We start from the raw sequence: 19,014 nt of genomic DNA on the forward strand, positions 1-19,014 counted from the left end.
AAGAGGAGACAACAGAAATATATAAACACTGTTGTGTTTTATTATTTAATTGGTATTTAAAATATGTTTTATGTATGGTAGTTTTGTTCTGATGAAATCTAATAAATAGACAAAATGGTAAACAAACTGTAAATTCATTCTGTAATTGGTTATGTGTGTTTGTAACATTCCAAGTTTGGTAGTATTACCTGTTTTTTTTTTTTTTTTTTTAATTTCTGGATCTGGGAAAGAGAAATGAGAGAACACAGAGTGGGAAAGAAAAGACAGCAGACTGAAGAGTAGTGAAAAGGAAGAACAGAATAAAGTAGACAGGACATTTTTGAGGGTAAGAGAAGAGAAATAGAAGTTCTTATAGGAGCTGTTGGTGTCACTGTAGCAGTCTGCTAGGATGTCTGCTGCTTGTTCCTTTGGTGAACTTCTTGTGGGTATAGCGGCCTTGCCACAGGTAGATAGTAGGCTTATTCCTGGTGGTTTGGTGGGTTTGATGCTTTGGCTGAGCTTGTATTAGGTTAGTTGCAGACCACAGCTCTCAGCCTTCCATTTCCAGAATGGGTAAATGCTAGCCCTCGTGGTATGGAATAGGTTGGCAGGGTATGGAGCATGTGGTAGTGGCTGGCTGGCAGTTTCAACTGGGAGGGTCCTAGAATGGTTAAAATATGCTGGTTTTACTTATGAATAAGATTTGTTAATAAATTGATATGATTCAGTTCTATGTACCATGGATTTCAGTTAAAAATTTTCTAACACTGAATGTGTCGCAGGCCCTTTCAATGTGGAACTTTGAGGAACATTAAGATTTTAAGAACCCAAATGAGGTACATTCCTCATAATGAGGTACACTTGAGTGGTATACTACAGAATGTGCTCTCACACAGGCACAGGTAAAGTTAACTGTCAAGGGGGAGGGTTGGGAAGTAATGTTGAGGGATGGGCACACATCCTTGCTATGGGGTGAGTTGGGGTGTTATCCAGCTTGGAGGGACATTGGTGGTGACCGGCTGGTATTTCATGCCCTTGTATAGTGGGACTGCGATCACGGTACTTGCAGAGGACATTTTGTGGTTTCACGGGCTTTCACGATGCTGTTGTTCACTGCGCACTCCTGCTATAACTCGGCCATAGTGGGGGAGGGTAGGGATAGGCTGTCTTTGAAGAAGTCTTTGAATGTGCGTTATGTATTTTATATGATTTATATGTCCCTTTTCTTTCTTGCAGATGGGGGTTTTGGAACGCTGCTGATATACTTTATTATAGGTGAGTATAAGGTGGAACTTACTCCTTACATTTTAGAGGATTTACTTTTGTCCTTTTCTTTGTAGATGGTGGTGTCATGAGTACCAGTTGTGGTGCTACACAGTGAGTTTGCAGATGATGGAAGCAGTGGCAAATGAGGAGGTTACACATGGCGAGTTCAAGTGAGCAACAGTTACTGGCTGAAATAAGTGGATTTCTAAGTTGATTTTGGTAGTGGATTTACATTGCTAGCCAGAGAAGGACAGGAATTTGAGTTTTTGATTTCAAGGTTAATTGGTTATACAATCTATTTTACTGACTGTTTCAGTATGTTAGATCAAGGTTGGAAAGTTGTCCCTGCTTTTGGGCGCTTGCATTCAATAGTAAAGGGAGAAACAGCAATTTGGCCATAGGTAAGAGTTTGGGTTCCTGCAGTGGGCTTGATGAGGTTACATGTAATTTATTTTATTTAGTGCTCATAACGGTACATCACTGTGGATGGGGTTCAGGTAGATGAGGGAGTCACAACAATCTTTGGATCATAGGAAGTTATTAGACTATTTGCTCTGGGGTGATGCTCTTATTTCTGTGGGTAGCACATATCACTCTTGTCCAAGGGGATATGATTAATAACATTTATTAAAAAAACAAAAAAGGGGGGACTGGTCCCAATGCTTGATGGGAGTGACAAGGGTTCTTGTCAGTGCCTCCATGTTAAGCAATTCTTGGTAGGTGTGTACATAGAATTTATTGTTTTTCTTTTCTTTGCAGATTGCTGAAGTGCAGAAGGCACCATGCAGTGGCCTGAAAAGTGGATCTGAAAGGTGATGCTTTTTGATAGGAAGGATGTCCTTGCCACTGGAATTGGGAACAATGAGGGTTTGAGTACTCATCTTATTAAGGCATGTTAGAGCACTGTGTTCAAGTAGTGTGGGAGCTGACCATTGCATTGGTATAGGGGGCAAGTAAGGAAGAGGTTGGTGGGGGGGGCTAGGGTAAAACGGGTGGGAACAGTTTATTGAAAGTGTGGGGATCCCACAGGAGGAGTAGAGTCACAGCATTCACAGAAGTACAGGATCTTTTTATGCTAAAGCCTTATAGCTATTGGGGTGATTATAGTTACTCATCCAGTTGTTAAACTTTAGTTGGGAGGAAGGGCCAATGACGCGTTTGACAGGATGACAAAGTTGTTCCTGACTGGTGGTATCTTTGGGGGTGACAAATTTGACCCTTGAGTAGGTAGTGGTAATGTCACATACTAAGTTAAGGTTTTACAGAGTAGCACAAGGACTTGTGGTTTGGGTGAATTTGGTAAGTAGGGTTTTAGGAAGTATTGGAGGTAGGTGGCTGTGTTGGGGTAATTTTAGAAACTGGGTGCATTGTTTACAGGGGAGCAAGAAGGTTTAAAGGCAGTTTGGTTTTAGGATATGGCTGCCGTAGGTCAGGTCTTAATTCCTTACTAGAAGTATAGGTAACATAAGGGAAGAGAGCCTTCGAGGGTAAAGGCTAGGGACAAGCAGTGGATAAGGATGGTTAGTAGTTTGAGTGTTCTAGCTAGGACTGTTGCTAGGAGGAAGCGAGTGGGGTAGGTTGAGGTTCTGAGTGGGGTGGCTTGTGGTCCTAGTTTGGATTGTCATTTGGTAATGAGAGTGAAGTGGGGGTGTTTATGGCTGGGTACATAGAGTGCTTCATTGCTGGGCATGGGTGAGTTTTCAGGAACTAGGTCAAGGGGTGCTGGTTTTCTGGCACTTAGTGTTAGGTCATTAAAGTTTTTCAGTTAGACTATTCTCTGCAGTAATCGGGTTACTGCACATCCAGTAGTTTGTTGGGCTAAGGTGATATTCTACAGTTGACAGGGTCCTGGGTTTGAAACTTGATATCAGTTGTCCTTGACTGGATGTTGATTTGAGTTCAAGGGGTTATAGTCAGTTTGTTTTTGTTGTGGCTACAGGTGGTCATTCCTTTCAGGTTGAGCCATGATTACTGCTTTGAAGGAAGTGGTATAAAGGGGTATGCATTCGCTTGGTATGGATGTTCCGGCGGTACAGTGGGGTCACGGCTAATCCTACTTTATTTAGTTTCATCATGGAGTGTTTCAGTGATAGTATGTCAAGGTGAGTTTATGATAGGATTCAAAGGTGCTTTACAGATGATGGGTACACCGAATGATATTTGGCTTAACCCTTCCCTTTATGGGAGGTAGTGGGTTGAACAATTTGGGGTAGAAGGGAGGGGGGACAGCCTGGTGAGGCTGGCAGACAAGAGGTATAGCCATGCCCTTTCCTGTTCCCCCTCTGGTGTCTGGATGTTCATTTCAAGGATCTGAGGAAAGGAAAATGAGCTGTTGGAGGAAGCTTGCCGAATAGATAAGCAAGCGGAGGTAAGGATGCTGCTTATTTGGTGATGGTAATTCAATGAATGGTGTATGAAGTGAGATGGGATGCTGCTTCATAAGTAAAGTAAGTGAGCAGAGGTATGGACCCTGCTTACTGGGCAGGGTGAGTAGATACGCTGCCCTGATTAACATTACAAGGATGGTGCTTCATAAGTAAAGTAAACGAGCAGAGGTATGGATGCTGCTTACTGGGGCAGGGTGAGTAGGTATGCTGCCCTGATTAACATTACAAGGATGTTTTGCTGTTTTTCGAATCAACTATATTATGGTTAGTTGTAATTAATGAATGTGGTGTACAAAGCTATGTTATGGAAGTTTAATAAAGGTTGTCAAATGTCATTTGCTATTATGTGTTTATTGAAGGGGACCGGGACAAATTATGTAATTACTTTCAAGGTCTCACTACAGTGGAGAAAAGAGGACTGTCTGGGTATTAGCAAAACTCACATATATTCATCTCTTTGTTGCCTGGAAAATTTTGGAAAAGATGTTTATTTTTTTCCTGAAACATTGTGTTCAGAACTATATGATTAACACAGCTGTGCATTACAAAATGCGTACACCTTTTAAAAGTAATATCCAGAAAAGGTAGGTATATTTTAAAAGACTAAAAGTAATATCACAGTCTCACATACAAATTTATGACATCACACATATTGCCACAAAACAACCAAAAGTTTAAAATAAGCATTCATTCCCATTATAAATTTCAGTGAATTAAACCTAATTTCAAGTAACAAAGCATCTCCACCTGTTTAGTTACAGATGATTTACAACATCTATGAGGTTTGAATGTATAGATAAAAATACACAGAATATTGTGTGACACTCACAGTCTGCATTTAACTTTTCCTCCAGAAAATTTAGACCTAGGCAAGAAAAAAATTCTCTTTTTGCAGAATTATAAATAAAGGCACTTCATGAAAAGACAGGAGAAAATGTTGCTTTCCTGTAATATTAATTAATTCTCTGAGGCAAGTGGTCTTGTGGGTGCCTGCTGATTAATTTCTCCATAAGCTTTGTAAATTATGAGTTTAAATAATTAACCTATTCATAATTTCCCTGGTAATTTTCACCTTTTAAATGTTATAATTGTATTATTCTTGATTATATAGATGTGCCTTGAAGCCACAGGATATACTTTCAGGGTTCATTAAGACTTGGCCCAATAAAACTGCAAAATATGTACATGACACCAAGCAGAAGTAAATATGTTTCTTTACACCAGTGAGATATGTTCTGTTTATTTCTATTTCACAGAAAATATGTCTGGTGGTACTGGAAATAAATGAAAACCATACACTGAATTATAGTTTCCTTGAAAAAATATCCATAGTTAATGAAGTGCTCCATTCATGCAGAAAGAATTGCGATGATATGATATATTGTCATAAATTACCAAACCTTAAGACAAATTTGGCAAAAGATGCTCTATTTATGTAACATGTAGAGATATTTTATCCAATGTAATTTATTTTCTATGATATTGTGCACACTCACATGGAACTAATAGATAGATGATGAAGTCTTGCAGGTGAAGTGACCACTTGTGATGCACACAGTAAAATGTCAATGACAATGTTGTACTATAAGGCATAAAGGATCTGGGTCCAAATAATTGTAATTCAGTGATGTTTCATTGCCTTTCCTGCATAACTAATGCAATATGAAACTTCTAGTCAGAACACTTATTTTTAAACGTCTGTAGCACAATTATGCTCATGGGCGTGCATTATACTCTAACTGAAGTTAAATGGCCAAAGACAACCAAGGTATAAACAAAACAGATAAGGAACACAAGGCCAGCTTAGCTTTCTTATAAGATATTTTGCAAGTTGCTGGTCCTCCTTATCAAACAGTCTGCCAAAACTAAATCTATCAAAAAAGAATTACATTACAGTCACAGTTTTTGAATTCACTGCCTTAAGAGTGAAATTACTTGAGTCATTCTGTGAAATACATTTTTATTAAATTTCCATTGAGGTATTCATCTTCTTTCTTCAAAAAATTACCTACACCTGGATGCTCTGGATTCCTTTGAGGTCTTTGAAAGATTTTCAGATGACCTTTGTCTTCATGGCCTTCTTTTCTCAAGATTATATATTTAAACAAATTCTCCTCTTATTTACTCCAAGTGTAAAACACTCTGGATTTTCTAAAATAAAATGATGCAATCAAAACTATGCTACTATCCTGCATTTTCAGATTCCTATCAACTGTCTCTATATTTACTGAACAAAATGTTTTTACTTTCATCACTTGTTCAGTATGTTACACTCTTAAAATACTTTAGCCATATTTTAATTTTTCCTATATTTAAATAAAATGATTGGGACTCCTATAGTGGTTAATGCACATGTTGCAAACTACCCAAATCTTCCTAAGGATGACCATATGCTAACCCTTTACATTACTGAATTCATTCAATAATATTTTTGCCCCAATGCCTTTCAGTAATACTGTTCCAACATTCATATACTTCTGCAGAAAATATTATTTATTTATATCTTTCCTTTATCAACCACCTTGAACTCTAAGACTATGCCTACTTCTCAGAGTAACTTCTTTTAAAAAAGAGCAATCCACCTTGCACTGCACTACCACCTATGTGTTGCCCTCCCTTGTAAGGTCAGACTATAAATCTGTCTCATATGAAGTAAAGCTCAAACCTCCCACTCCACCCCAACAGGAGCAAAAAAAAAAAACAAAAAAACTGAAACATCTCAAAAGCAAACTATAGCCTACTAAGCAATGATGTTTCAAAGCCCCTGTTAACACAGCCAACAATAACTCCTATGCAGTGGAGTACACAAATGCCCTATATAGGCACTTAACCATATGCACGGATTTGCTGTACCTGACAGGACCAAAACCAGATCCTCCTGAAAAAAACAAGCCACCTTGGTGGACTGTTAGTATAAATAAGTTATATAACAAAGGAAAGAAACAGATATCTAAGAACAAGAGGGAACTTACTCAACAGAAGAATACCATCCACAGCTTGAACAAGCAAACTGGATATCTTGTATAGTCCTCTAAGGTTAGTTAAGAGTCTATATTAGCATTCCTATTTAAAGACAATCATAAGGCATTCTTTAGCTACATCCAAAAACTAAAAAGGAATTGTCAGCTGTGTACCACCCACACTGAACATGAGAAAAATGACAACCTGCTAGTTGACAGATTTGGCAATAACTGCACCTCGCTGTCCCCACCAGCCATGCCCCAAGGCATTTCTGACTCAAGTCCTCTTCCAAGTATCTCCAAAGAACAAGTCATACAAGCACTCTCTAAGGTTAAAAATGCAGCCTCTATGGGACCAGATAACATCCCAGCATGCTTATTAAACTTTCCACAACAAGACCCAACAAAACCACTTGGCACTCTCTTTAACCATAGCCTGAGCACTGGCTTTGTTCTGGCAGAGTCGAGATTAGCAACATAGGTTCATAGGTTCATAGGCAGATACTAGGCTATCTGCCCTACGGCATTTATAAGCCTAGCCAGAGTGTATTTGGCTTCCGCCTCCCTATTAGATTAGCCTACTGTGCCTCTGTAAAGTAGGTCACAGAAGATACCCTTTTAAGATTAGTTTACTGTGCCTCTGTCTAGCAGGGACACAGAAGAGATCCCAGGGGTGAATTTGCGATTTCCCATCCACGCGTCCAAATTTCGCTTGAAGAGGGTCAGCGAGGGCTATGTCTAACATGAACTGGGATTCTATTCCAGAGTGAGGGGAGCCTTTGGGAAATGAATCTGTCCCTCCAGCATGTCCTATTTATTTTTGTGCTGAGGTTTAGGTCCCTGGAGCGTGTAGCTCTAAGGGACTTGGATTTTTTGAGGTGGAGCATGTCCATTAATTCTGGGTTTGACATGGCTTTGTACATCAGGCATAGATTGCCTCTGAGTAGGCGGTAAGCAACTGAGTAGAGCTGGAGTTTCTTTAGTCAAGCTGCATAGGACACCTGTTTGTAGCCCATGATCCTCTTGGTGAGGTACTTTTGGGGTCTCTCCAGTTGCTGCAGGTGTCGGTTAATGTACATCCCAAAAGGGGCATTGTATTCAATTATGGGCCTGATGAGTGACGAGTAGAGGGGCACAATGACCTCTCTTGATCTAGATGCAAACCCTTTCATGATAAGGTGGGCTATATAGAAGGTCTTTCTAACCACTTTGGCAACGTGATTATCAAAGGAGAGATTACTATCTATGTTGGTCCCCAAATCTCTAATTACTTCTTCCGTACTTAATGGATTACCACCTATGTGGTAATTTGTGGGCACCTTGTTTTTCCCAAAGGGGATGACTATGCACTTTTAGCATTTAGCTTGAGGCCGTGGCTCTGGCACCAAGCATCCATCTCTGTGAGACCCTTTAGGAGGATGCTTGTGTCAGCTGGAGATTCGATTATGGCCCCCAGTTTGCAGTCATCTGCGAACGTTGTCAGCCATAATACCCCCATGTTAGCCTGAACCTCAGAGAAGTATATACCGAACAAGAGAGGTCCCAAAACTGATCCCTGTGGGACGCCACTTGTAACTGGTTTGGATTCGGAAATGGCACCTGCGATTCTGACCATGTGGGTTCTATCTCTGAGCCAGTTTGCAACCCATCTTGTGATATAGGGGTTGATATTTAAGCTGGTAAGCTTATTTATGATGCCCGAGTGGGGTATTGTGTCGAAGTTTTGCGAGGTCCAGGTAGGCTGTGTGGACTACCTTGCCCTCATCTATGGCTTTGGTAACTGTTTCAAAGAAATCAACTAGGTTTAAGAGGCAAGATCTGCCCTTAACAAAGCCGAATTGGGTAGGGTCCAGTGTCTGGAGGCTCCCAATGTCTTTGTTTATGTGTTCCATGATAATACGCTCCATAGCTTTACAGACCAGACTAGTCAGGCTTATGGGGTGATAGTTTCCGGGGTCCGTTCTGGCACCACCTTTGTGGAGTGGGACCACTGTAGCTGTACGCCATTCTTTGGGTACATATCCTGTAGTAAGGCTAAGTTTGAACAGTGACTTAATGTGAGGGTTCAGATCTTCTTGGATCTCATGTAAGACACAGCCTGGGACACTGTCCGGTCCCATAGATGCTGTGTTTTTTGCTTTGGAGAGGGCAGCTTTCACCTGTGCATCTGTGATGTCAGGGAGGTTACATTCAGTTGGGATAGGCATTTCCTCCTTTGGGGGGGAAGAGGGGGAGAAGTTTGTGCTGAATCTGTCTGCCAGGATGTTGGCTATGTCTGTAGGTTCGATATATTTTGTACTGTTATGCAACAATTCAGAGTGTATCTGGGAGTTTCCGCCCATGTTTCTGACATAACTAAAGAAGGCCTTGTGATTATCTTTAGTGTCTAGGGCAATTTTTCTTTCGAAACTGGCCTTTGATGATTTTATGAGGGATCGAAGTTTCTTGCTAATACTGATCAGAGATGCCTTCCCTTTTTGGGAATCCCCTTGCACTAAAAGGATCCATCAACCAACCCTAGGAACTACTGACCCAGCTTTATCTGCAAGGCCATTGAAAGAATCATCATGGACCTTGTCAACAAAGATACAGATGACCACCAAACTCTTGACCCGACCCAGTTTAGTTTTGTCAATGGTGAATCTTGCTTATTAAACCTGGTGGACTTCTTTGAAAATTTCATCAAAGCCTTAGGAGGGCAAAGCAGTACATACCACCTATCTTAGCTTAGCCACGGCCTTTGACAGAATTCTCCACTCAGGAATTATTGAGAAACTCTCCCAGCTGGAAATAAACCTATATGTCACCAGACAGGTAACCAACTGGTTCACTAACAGAATGCCCACTGCCAAAGTTGAGGAGTCCAAATCCACCACAAGTCCAGGTACCAGTGGGGATACCACAAGGATCTATGCTGTGCACTCGACTGTTTGGTATCTATTTCTCTGAAGTCTGGGCAAAAGTAGATGACCTGTGGCTTACTAAGTTTGCAGATGACCATCAACTGGGCACAATCATAGTGTCCCCAATCATGTCAACTTATTACAGAAGGGACTGACACAGAGAAATGATTAGTGCCAAAGTCAGGGACTAAAACTAAATTCAAAATAATCCTCATTATCCCCTTTAGCAAAGAAGTAGCCCCTGCTCATTATAATATAGATAGCACCCTTCTAAGTTCAAACCGAGTGGTGCGTGATTTGGGAACACAGGTTGATAGCAATCTAAACTTTGATCAACATGTGTCCATAGTGGTAAGGAAAGCCTTCTACACTGCTCATCTCATACATAAGTGCTAAAGAGGTTATAAATCCGCTATACTCAACCCTTTTGAGACCATTAATTGAATGCTTCCTTCTGTATGCACCTCAACAGACACCTGCAGCAACTGGAGAGACCACAGAGGTTTCTAACCGATAGAATCCTGTGCCTCTAAAATACGTCATACATGAAAGGATTGAAAGCACTTTCACTGTACTCTCTATCACATAGGCTGTTGAGAGGAAACCTGTGCCTGGCTTACAGAACAGACTCTGACCCCGCCCCGATGGAAATGCTGCACATCTGCAAATCAAATGGGACAACAGTCACATGCTCCAGGGATCTCAACCTAGCTGGTGACATTAACAAAACATGATGGAAAGACAGATACATCTCCCAGAGATTGTTGCTCCTCTGGATTAAGCTCCCACTTTACCTGAAGCACAGTTACTCAATGACTTTATTCAAGCACAACATTGCCAACTGGATAGTGACTGTAAATTCACCCCAGGGGTGGCACTTATGTCTTTCATGAACAGAGAAAGTCGATGCTCTTCACAGAATCGCTCTTCTAACAATAACCATCTAACTATGGTCAATTAGGGTACACAGGTTTTCTCCATGACTAGGCTCATAAAACCCCTAGGGCCATTAGCCTAGTAACCTTCTATGGCTGTGTGTGTGTGTGTGTGTGTGTGTGTGTGTGTGTGTGTGTGTGTGTATCTATATCTATATTTACATATATAGCAGGATACTGGAGTCATTGATATTGTGTCTGCCAATACTGATCAGACTGTCACAAAAAGTTAATCCTCCATCAAATCCCAGCATGCACTGTAGCAGCAACTACATTTAAATCACATAATTAAAAAAATGGTGGACTGTAAGACACATAAACGGGTGCAGCCTTAATCATTTTAAATTATCTGTATCAAATGGAATTTATGAATATATCATCTGCTTCTAAACTGCTAATGATTTATACACTTCCATCTTAAAATAATAGTCAGTTTCTTTAGAATGTAGCTGGTTATATTGAAATATAAAGTAGAACCAGGTCAATATACATCCCAACACACATTTTCAGATGGAGATGAAATGTGGTATATTCAAATAAATCATCAGCTTCTGAAAATGGAATCAGTCATGTACTCCAAGTAACACCAAATAGTTCATTGATCTAAAGGAAACAGAATAGAGAAATATAAGATGAAGAACTGTCAATATACATTGGCTTAAAAAATATGATTGGGCTCTAAATAATAATTAAGCTAATTCTTGGAAAAAAAATGTATCAGACTGATTCTAAACAGTCCATAAAAGTGTTACGGCCAAACCACTTACAAAGAAGAAAAGACTCCTAGAACACATTCTGCCAAACGGATTCCATGAAAAAATATAGCTTAGACTTTTAAAGGCTAGAAAAGGATAACTTGAGCATCAGAGGTGTTCTCCTGCTTTGTGATGAGAACAGGGGATCAGACGCAACTTCGTGTGCCTTCTGAAGACGAGTAACCCAACAACTTGTCAGCTCACAGAATGGCAAGGAAACTGCTCTATTAACTGTGCATGCAAACCTGTGTAGACATTCTTGCAAGTTCATACTTTCTAAGCAAAACAGATAAAAACATGTTCTGAAATATTAGTTATCCATGAGTTATTAACGACCTTCAAGCCCAAATATCAGCTGTAACCTAATAGTGAGCTGCGAACAAAGACAATATTATTTTGCCCTTGAACGGAAATATTGAGTTATCAGACATTAATGTTTTATTTTGTGCTTGGCCAAAAATTATTAAGACAATTCTTGAACTTGTACAGAGAAATGGCCAAAATTGTACAGACAGGGATATTAGTGGGCATCATTTAGTTACAAATGTATCTTTTCATTATTCCTGTGCGCAGTATCTTAGCAGGCAAAATAAGACCACCGAAAGGGGAAAGGTCAGTTTTTTTTTCTTGAAAAAAAAAAAGGTGAAGAAATAAAACTGACTTATTCATGCAAATTTGTATGGGAACAAACAAAAGATAAATGTATTCAAGGCACATAAAACTTTCAATGCAAACTAGACATTACATTATTTAAAAAACATTGCATTTACGATATATAAAAAAAAAAAAACAGTTTCAGCACTAAAAATTAAATTATATGGTGGTACTTATCAGCAGAGACTTCCGAAATACCAAAAATGACCAGTCCCTCAACTCGACATTTAACAGACTTGCAAAGGAAAATAAAGGTCACCAATGAAAAAGTAATGTTACCTACAAGAAAAAAAAAAAACACGTTAGATCACACAATGCTATAAAACAGAAAAACATAAGTGAATAGTACAAATAAGCCAGGCACATCTCTATATGACATCATGACATTACTATTACCATTTACAATTTTACAATCATCAGATAACAAAATTAGAGAGATATAAGGGCAGCAATATAAATATTTGATGTATATGCCACTTTAGAAGCAAACTAGCCAGTGCGCATCTATGTGTGTGAAAAACTGACATATATCTAACTACAAACACATATTCCCAACATGCGCACACATACACAAATATGTATACATATATATATATATATATATATATATATATAAATAAAACACCAGACAATTAAATATGAAGAAAATTTCTTATATGCGAAAATGACTTAGTAAATATCAAAAAATAAAAAAGAGAACCGACACTGAAACAAAACTGGTGTTAAGAGCTTTCATTCTGTAACGTTGTCAGAACTTCATCAGAACTAATACTGTAAAGTAAAACTGTGTAATAAGTAATATAACAAGAGCACACTGTATAAAAATGGTTGATAACCTCAAAACCCAATAGAAACAAATCAAAGCAGAAATTAACCCGTTAGCTGCCCAGAAACAATTAGCTGTAAATATAGTAGCTAATCAAATTGGCTCATACCAGCCAGCACAATGCACATTTGAGATTCAAGTTCTCATTCAGCCCTGGAACCAGCTCAGCATTAAAAGCAACTGCTGATGGAGTTCTTTTATAGATTCATAGGTTGGTGCTAGGCTATTGGGCATAGGGCCTATACAAGCCTAGCCAAACAATTCCCCGGATATTTCTTCCCACAATATTTACTTCCCTGGACCCTGGTCTAGCAGGGTGACTGACGTCATCCTTGGGGTAAATTTCCTATCTCCCATCCAATTGTCAAGGCTCCTTTTGAAGAGGACCAAGGAGGCACTCTGCTTGACATGTATGGACAGTCTATTCCAGAGTATGGAGAGTCTCTGGGTCAGGAACCTATCCCTCTAAAATGTTTTGTTCATTTCGATGACAAGGTTTAGATCCCTGGAGCGTGTGGCTCTGAGGGATTGGGATTTCTTTAAGTGGAGCATGTTCAACAGCTCAGGGTTTGAAATGGCCTGGTATGTTAAGCAGAGATCGCCTCTGAGTAGACGATATGCTACAGAGTATATCTTGAGGTTTTTTTTGGATGGTAAGCATAGGGCATCTGTTTTAGGCCTGTGATTCTTTTAGTGAGGTATTTCTGCGGCCTTACCAGCTGTTGCAGATGTCTTGTGAGGTACATACCAAATGGGGCATTGTACTCTATAATGGGTCTAATGAGGGATGAGTGCAGTGGGACAATGACCTCCTTTTTTCTGGATGAAAAGCCCTTAGTGATGAGATGTGCCACACAGAAGGATTTCCTGACTGTTATGGTGATGTGGTTATCAAAGGTGAGACCACTGTCCACCTTTGTCCCTAAGTCTCTCATTACACTTTCAGTGTTTAGTGTACTACCACCTATGTGGTAATTCATGGGTACATGTTTTTTCCCAAAGGGGATAACTATACATTTCCTGGTATTAAGCTTGAGCCCATGGCTTTGGCACCAAGCATCTGTTTCTGTAAGGCCCTTTTGTAGAATATCCACATCATTTGGGGATTCAATAATGGCTCCCAATTTGCCGTCATTTGCAAATTTTATTAGCCAGAGTCCCTTAGTGTTGGCATGTAGTTCAGAGAAGTAGATGCCAAACAAGCGTGCTCCCAGGACTGAACCCTGAGGTACTCCACTTGTCACCTGTCTGGAGCTGGATTTGCAGTCAGCTACTTTTACAGTGTGGTTTCTGTCAGTAAGCCAGTTGGCAACCTATCGAGTGACATAGGGATTTATGCCCAGCTTAGTAAGTTTATCTATGATTCCAGAGTGGGGGATGGTGTTGAAGTCCTTGGTGAGGCTCAGATAGGCTGTATGGACTGCCTTACCCTCGTCCACAGCTCTGGAGACTGATTTGAAGAAGTCATTCAGGTTCAGGAGACAAGATCGGCCCTTCACGAACCCAAACTTGGTGGGGTCCAGTGTTTGAAGGTTGCCAATGTCTTTGTTTATAAGTTCCATGATAATGCATTCCATGCCTTTGCAGACAGGCTCATCAGACTGATGGGACGGTAGTTCCCGGGATCCAAGGTGGATCCCCCCTTGTGGAGTGGGATAAATGTAGCTGTGCCCACTCAGTGGGCACGAGACCTGAAGTGAGACTATGATTAAACAGGACACTTATGTGAGGTGCCAGTTCATTTTGTAGTTCATGTAGTACACAACCCAGGATGTCATCTGGTCCCATAAATGCTGTATTCTTAGCTTTGGAGAGTGTGGTTTTTACCTGTGTGGCAGTGATTACCGGAATTTGGCAATCTTTTGGTATTGAGATCATTATTTTCAAATGAAGGTTTTAAACTGTTTTTTTTTTTTAGGGGGTGAGAGGGGGGTGAAGTCGGCACTAAATTTATCTGCCAGTATATTAGCAATATCCTTGAGATCAGTATATTTAATGCTGCAGAAAAGTGTCAGAGTCACAAAAAAACTTATTGATCTGTTCTAAAACTAGAAATTTGAGACCAGTAAAGTCATGACATCTAATACTGTGCCGTCCTAATACGTTGGTTTTATTCTTCTTCCCAATAGCAGCCAAATGTTCCTTAGCTCGATCAGAAAGCCTTCTGATCATTTTCCCAATGTAAAACGTAGGGCAGGTGTTACAGACCGCTCCATAAACTACCATGGAGGAAGCATGTACATAACATACGTGTATAAAACATGGTGGAATGTGTTTAGAAAAAACGCCAACAGAAACAACTTCCTAGACTTTAATAGTCAACATCCTTTTTTGTTAAGAAAAATGTTGTCAAGGGACAATTTATCACACTCACCAAAACTATAAGGATGAGGAGATCTTTTGTACAAAACGTGAATTTCTTTCTCAAATTTTCTTCAATAGATACTACCCATGACAGCTTGTACAAAACATTTACAGTGAAGTGACCTCAGAAAGATACAATAAACACATACCAATCCTGTTATATGGGTTTGAACACACGCATAATATAGACCACTTGGGCAAATACTGATAGAAACTGCAGCTTCCCTTTACCCATCTGCAGGGACATGGCAGCCATCAGAAATATTATCTGAAGATTATTATTAAAGCCCAATCATTTAGGGACAGAACCTGTGTTTACATATAAAAAAAAACAGTTTAAAACCTTCATTTGAAAATAATGATCTGCCCTATTAATTAAGCCAACCCAGTAAAGGAATTGGTTGTGGAATGTTTAATTGTGACAAATGTATAGTGTGCTCTAGAACATACATAGGGAATGTATACAAATTTGTACACTGTCATTTCCTTGTCTGTTTTAAACGACATTTTGATTGCCATTCCTGCATGGTAGTTTTGTAGATGACTTATTCATTCTTTGGGGAGGTACAGTTCTACAGCTACAATCCTGAACCATGAATATATAGAAAGTACTACCAACTTTCTCAGTTTCTCCAAAAAATACTCACATGAGAAAAAGTATTTCCTGGGTGTAGAGCTAGTAATGGATGAAGATGGAATTAATACATGAATGTATGACAAGTATTGTTGGAAGAACAACTATCTCACAAGTAGTAGTATTCATCCAGATTACATTATAAGAACATTCTAAAAGATCAATTCCCGAGATGTCAAGATTATATACTGAGGAGGAAGACTTCACAAAAGTAAGTGGAGAGATGGCAGTGTTTTAACAAAAGAGGAGATCGGAGGAAAGAAACAGAAGAAGCTAAACGATATGGGCAAATTAATAATGGACAACAGGCAAACCAGATTTATACAGAGATGATGGGTTACAACCAGAAACTGAGACTGTGAAACAAGGGAAGGAAAATTGGCAGCAGAGATTTACTTTGACTTACCCAGGTGACACGAGCTATACTTGTGAAATCATCAGGTAGAACTGGAACAGTTTGTTAGTGGATGAAGAGGTGAAGAAAATTGTTGGAAACAAGCCACTGTTTACTTATAAGAACAGTCAGAATTTGAAGCAGATTTTGTGCCATAAACCAATGATGCCAAAGGGGGTGATATCCAACAGAATCGGTACATATGCTTGCAGACATTGCAGTAATTGCAAATATATTTCTAAAGTTCAAGAGTTTATACATCCCGTTTCTGGAATATGTTATGCCCCAAAATTTTATGCAGACTGTACAACTAGGAACACTGTATGTTTAGTTACTTGTGATCTATGTGACAAATTTTATATGGGTAAGACAACCAGACAGTTTAAAGAGAGGATGTCGAAACATATAAGTGACATTCGTCTAGGTGATTTGAAGAATCTGTTAGCAAAACATGTAAAGGAGAACACTGGCCACAAGTTTTGTTTTAGAGTGTTACAAGGTGTTTTAGATAATGTTAGAGGTAAAGATCTGAATAACAGAACTGAATTAACTGAAATGTGATGGACTGGAATGATGCAAGCAGATAGATGTCCTGGACTGACCTCTAATTCCTGGACTGACCTCTAATTATCCATTGAAGCTGGCCCTTAAGGGCCATTGGACTTAGAAGATGATTGCCTTGTGTGCTATCTATAGGCTTTTAGCCTTAGTTTTTAATTATTCATTGAAGCCGGCCTTTGGGGGTGTCCGCTTAGGATATGTTTTTGATTGGCTATTTGCCCTTTTAAAACTGAAGTCATCATTATGAGACTTAGATCCAGTCGTACTATGGTGCGGTAAGGGAAAATTCCCTTTTCCCCACTGTAGTGCACCCTCGGAGAGAGAATATTAAAGAAGGGGTGTGTTTTTTTTTTTAACATACTTTAACGAAAGCGCTTTTTCGATGAAAGCCCTTTCGTTAAAGTGTGTTCAGTGGTAATGGATTCGGGCTTTTGATCTTTTTTGTGTGCTTTTATAAATAAATAAATATATATATATATATATATATATATTTATAAAAGCACACACACATTTTTATATACTTTTTGAGGTGATCTTATAGAAATGTTCTTTATTTACTATTCTGACATGTTATTGTGTAGCTGTCAAATTCGTTAGGGTACATGTTCAGTTTGTTAATGCTATAACCTCCTCCATGTCACACACACACACACACACACACACACACACACACACACACACACACACACACGCACACACACACACGCACACACACGCCTACACACAGACACACACACACGCACACACGCACACCTTAATGTTTATGTCTCTTGTGCATGAGAAATATGACAAAGGATGCAGCATTGCATGCTGAATGTTTTATAATCAGTTTTAGTGCTAAATTGATTTAGTTCCCCAACATATAATCTTGTATTGGTGGATGCAGTGAACTTTTAGCAGCTATTTCCTTTTTGCTAAATGAAGTTTGGAAACAAACCAATTTGTCCAGGGACATCTTTGGGTAAGGGTCAAGTAGGGGTAGTAATGGGAGTTAAGATGGTAGTGGAACACAGTTATTATGGTGGGAATGGAAGGAGTAATTGGAAAGTAGAAGGATTGAGATGAAATGAGGTAAGTGGAAGGGGGGGCTTAACTGTTTTTTTTTTTTTAATGTTACTCGGTAAGTGATCAGATTTTGGTGTTAACTTAGAGAGACAAGTGCTACGTCCACGATGACCTTGGTATTCTGGAGGTCAGGTAGGCCTCAAGTATCAGTGGGGGCTTGGTGGTACTGGGTGAGTGAATATTTTTTTTTTTGTGTGTTCATCCTTCTCTTCTGGTGCATGTTTTTGGGCTGTATGCTGGCTAGTTGAGTGGCATTTCAAGGATTTGGGATGTCTGACTGATTGTTACTTTTTCTTTTGTTCTATCATTTAGTTTAGTCAGGTACTTGAGGAGCTTGTTGTTTGAGTAGTCATGATGTTGTGGCTGATCAGGGTTTGTTAGTTTGGCTACTTTCCAGTCTGTGTGAAATGGTCTCCTTTGCAGGACAATGGCTGTGTGTTTTTTTGGATTTCTGATTTCCCCTGTAGGCCTGTCCTCGCTATACTGCAGGCTTTAGGTTTTGTTTATATGTTGTGTGTAAGAGGCTTTGGCAATGAAAGTTGCAGAGTATGCGTTGGCATTGTATCCCTGCCCCCACCTCTCCTCGTGTGACATGCTCTTGCCCTCCTTTTGTGTACTGTACACCAAGAAAACTGCTTGGTAGAATTAGCATTCCAGTTTTTTTGTGACTGGGAGGTTTACTCAAGTCAGTGGGAACAACTTTTGTGGGTTACGTGTTCTCTGGGAATGATGGCCCTTGGTCGTGTATGCTCAGTAGTCCACTAATGGTTGTCAGAGAGTGGGGGAGGGCACATGCTTCTCACTGGGAAGAGACAGGGTAGGGGTGATTACTTTGTTTGGATGCATAGCCTTTAAGTTGCCGGATTTCAGTGTCATGTTGTATGGAATGAGAGAAGGTTAGTCCTTCCCATAGTGTGGATCAAAGGCCCTCTTTTACAAAACGTACAGTTAAAGCATGGTTGCTTAGTTTGTGGCTGTTAATTGCATAGTAAAACAATGTTAAATTAGGCATGACACAAAGCATTTTGGTAGCATAGGCTCACTCATAAATATATAAGTTTTATGTTCAAAAGTAAGTGAAAGCAGTCCATAAACTGCAGGTATTTGAAGGAAGTAAAAAAAAAAACAAGTAAACAAATAAATAAATAAATAAAAGGGAAATCAATAGGAAAGCTTAAGATTCACTAGCTGCACTTGGGAGGGTAGGGGCTGACATATAGAACTCGGCATGGAGTGTAGTAAAACCTGCCTTTTCTTACAAAGGATCTCCTGGGGTGCAGGGTGAGCTCACGTCGAATGGTGCTGCCACGGGTAATGACCATTAGCTGTGC

At 39.6% G+C, this 19,014-nt stretch overlaps 1 pseudogene; it reads left to right on the plus strand.

Moving 5' to 3' along the window:
• Positions 1–18,557: 18,557 nt before the first annotated feature.
• LOC122803048 lies at positions 18,558–18,676 on the plus strand (annotated as a pseudogene).
• Positions 18,677–19,014: the final 338 nt, after the last annotated feature.

The sequence above is a fragment of the Protopterus annectens genome, chromosome 5.part0, assembly GCF_019279795.1.
Source record: "Protopterus annectens isolate FY-2018-M chromosome 5.part0, PAN1.0, whole genome shotgun sequence".
NCBI lineage: Eukaryota > Metazoa > Chordata > Ceratodontiformes > Protopteridae > Protopterus > Protopterus annectens.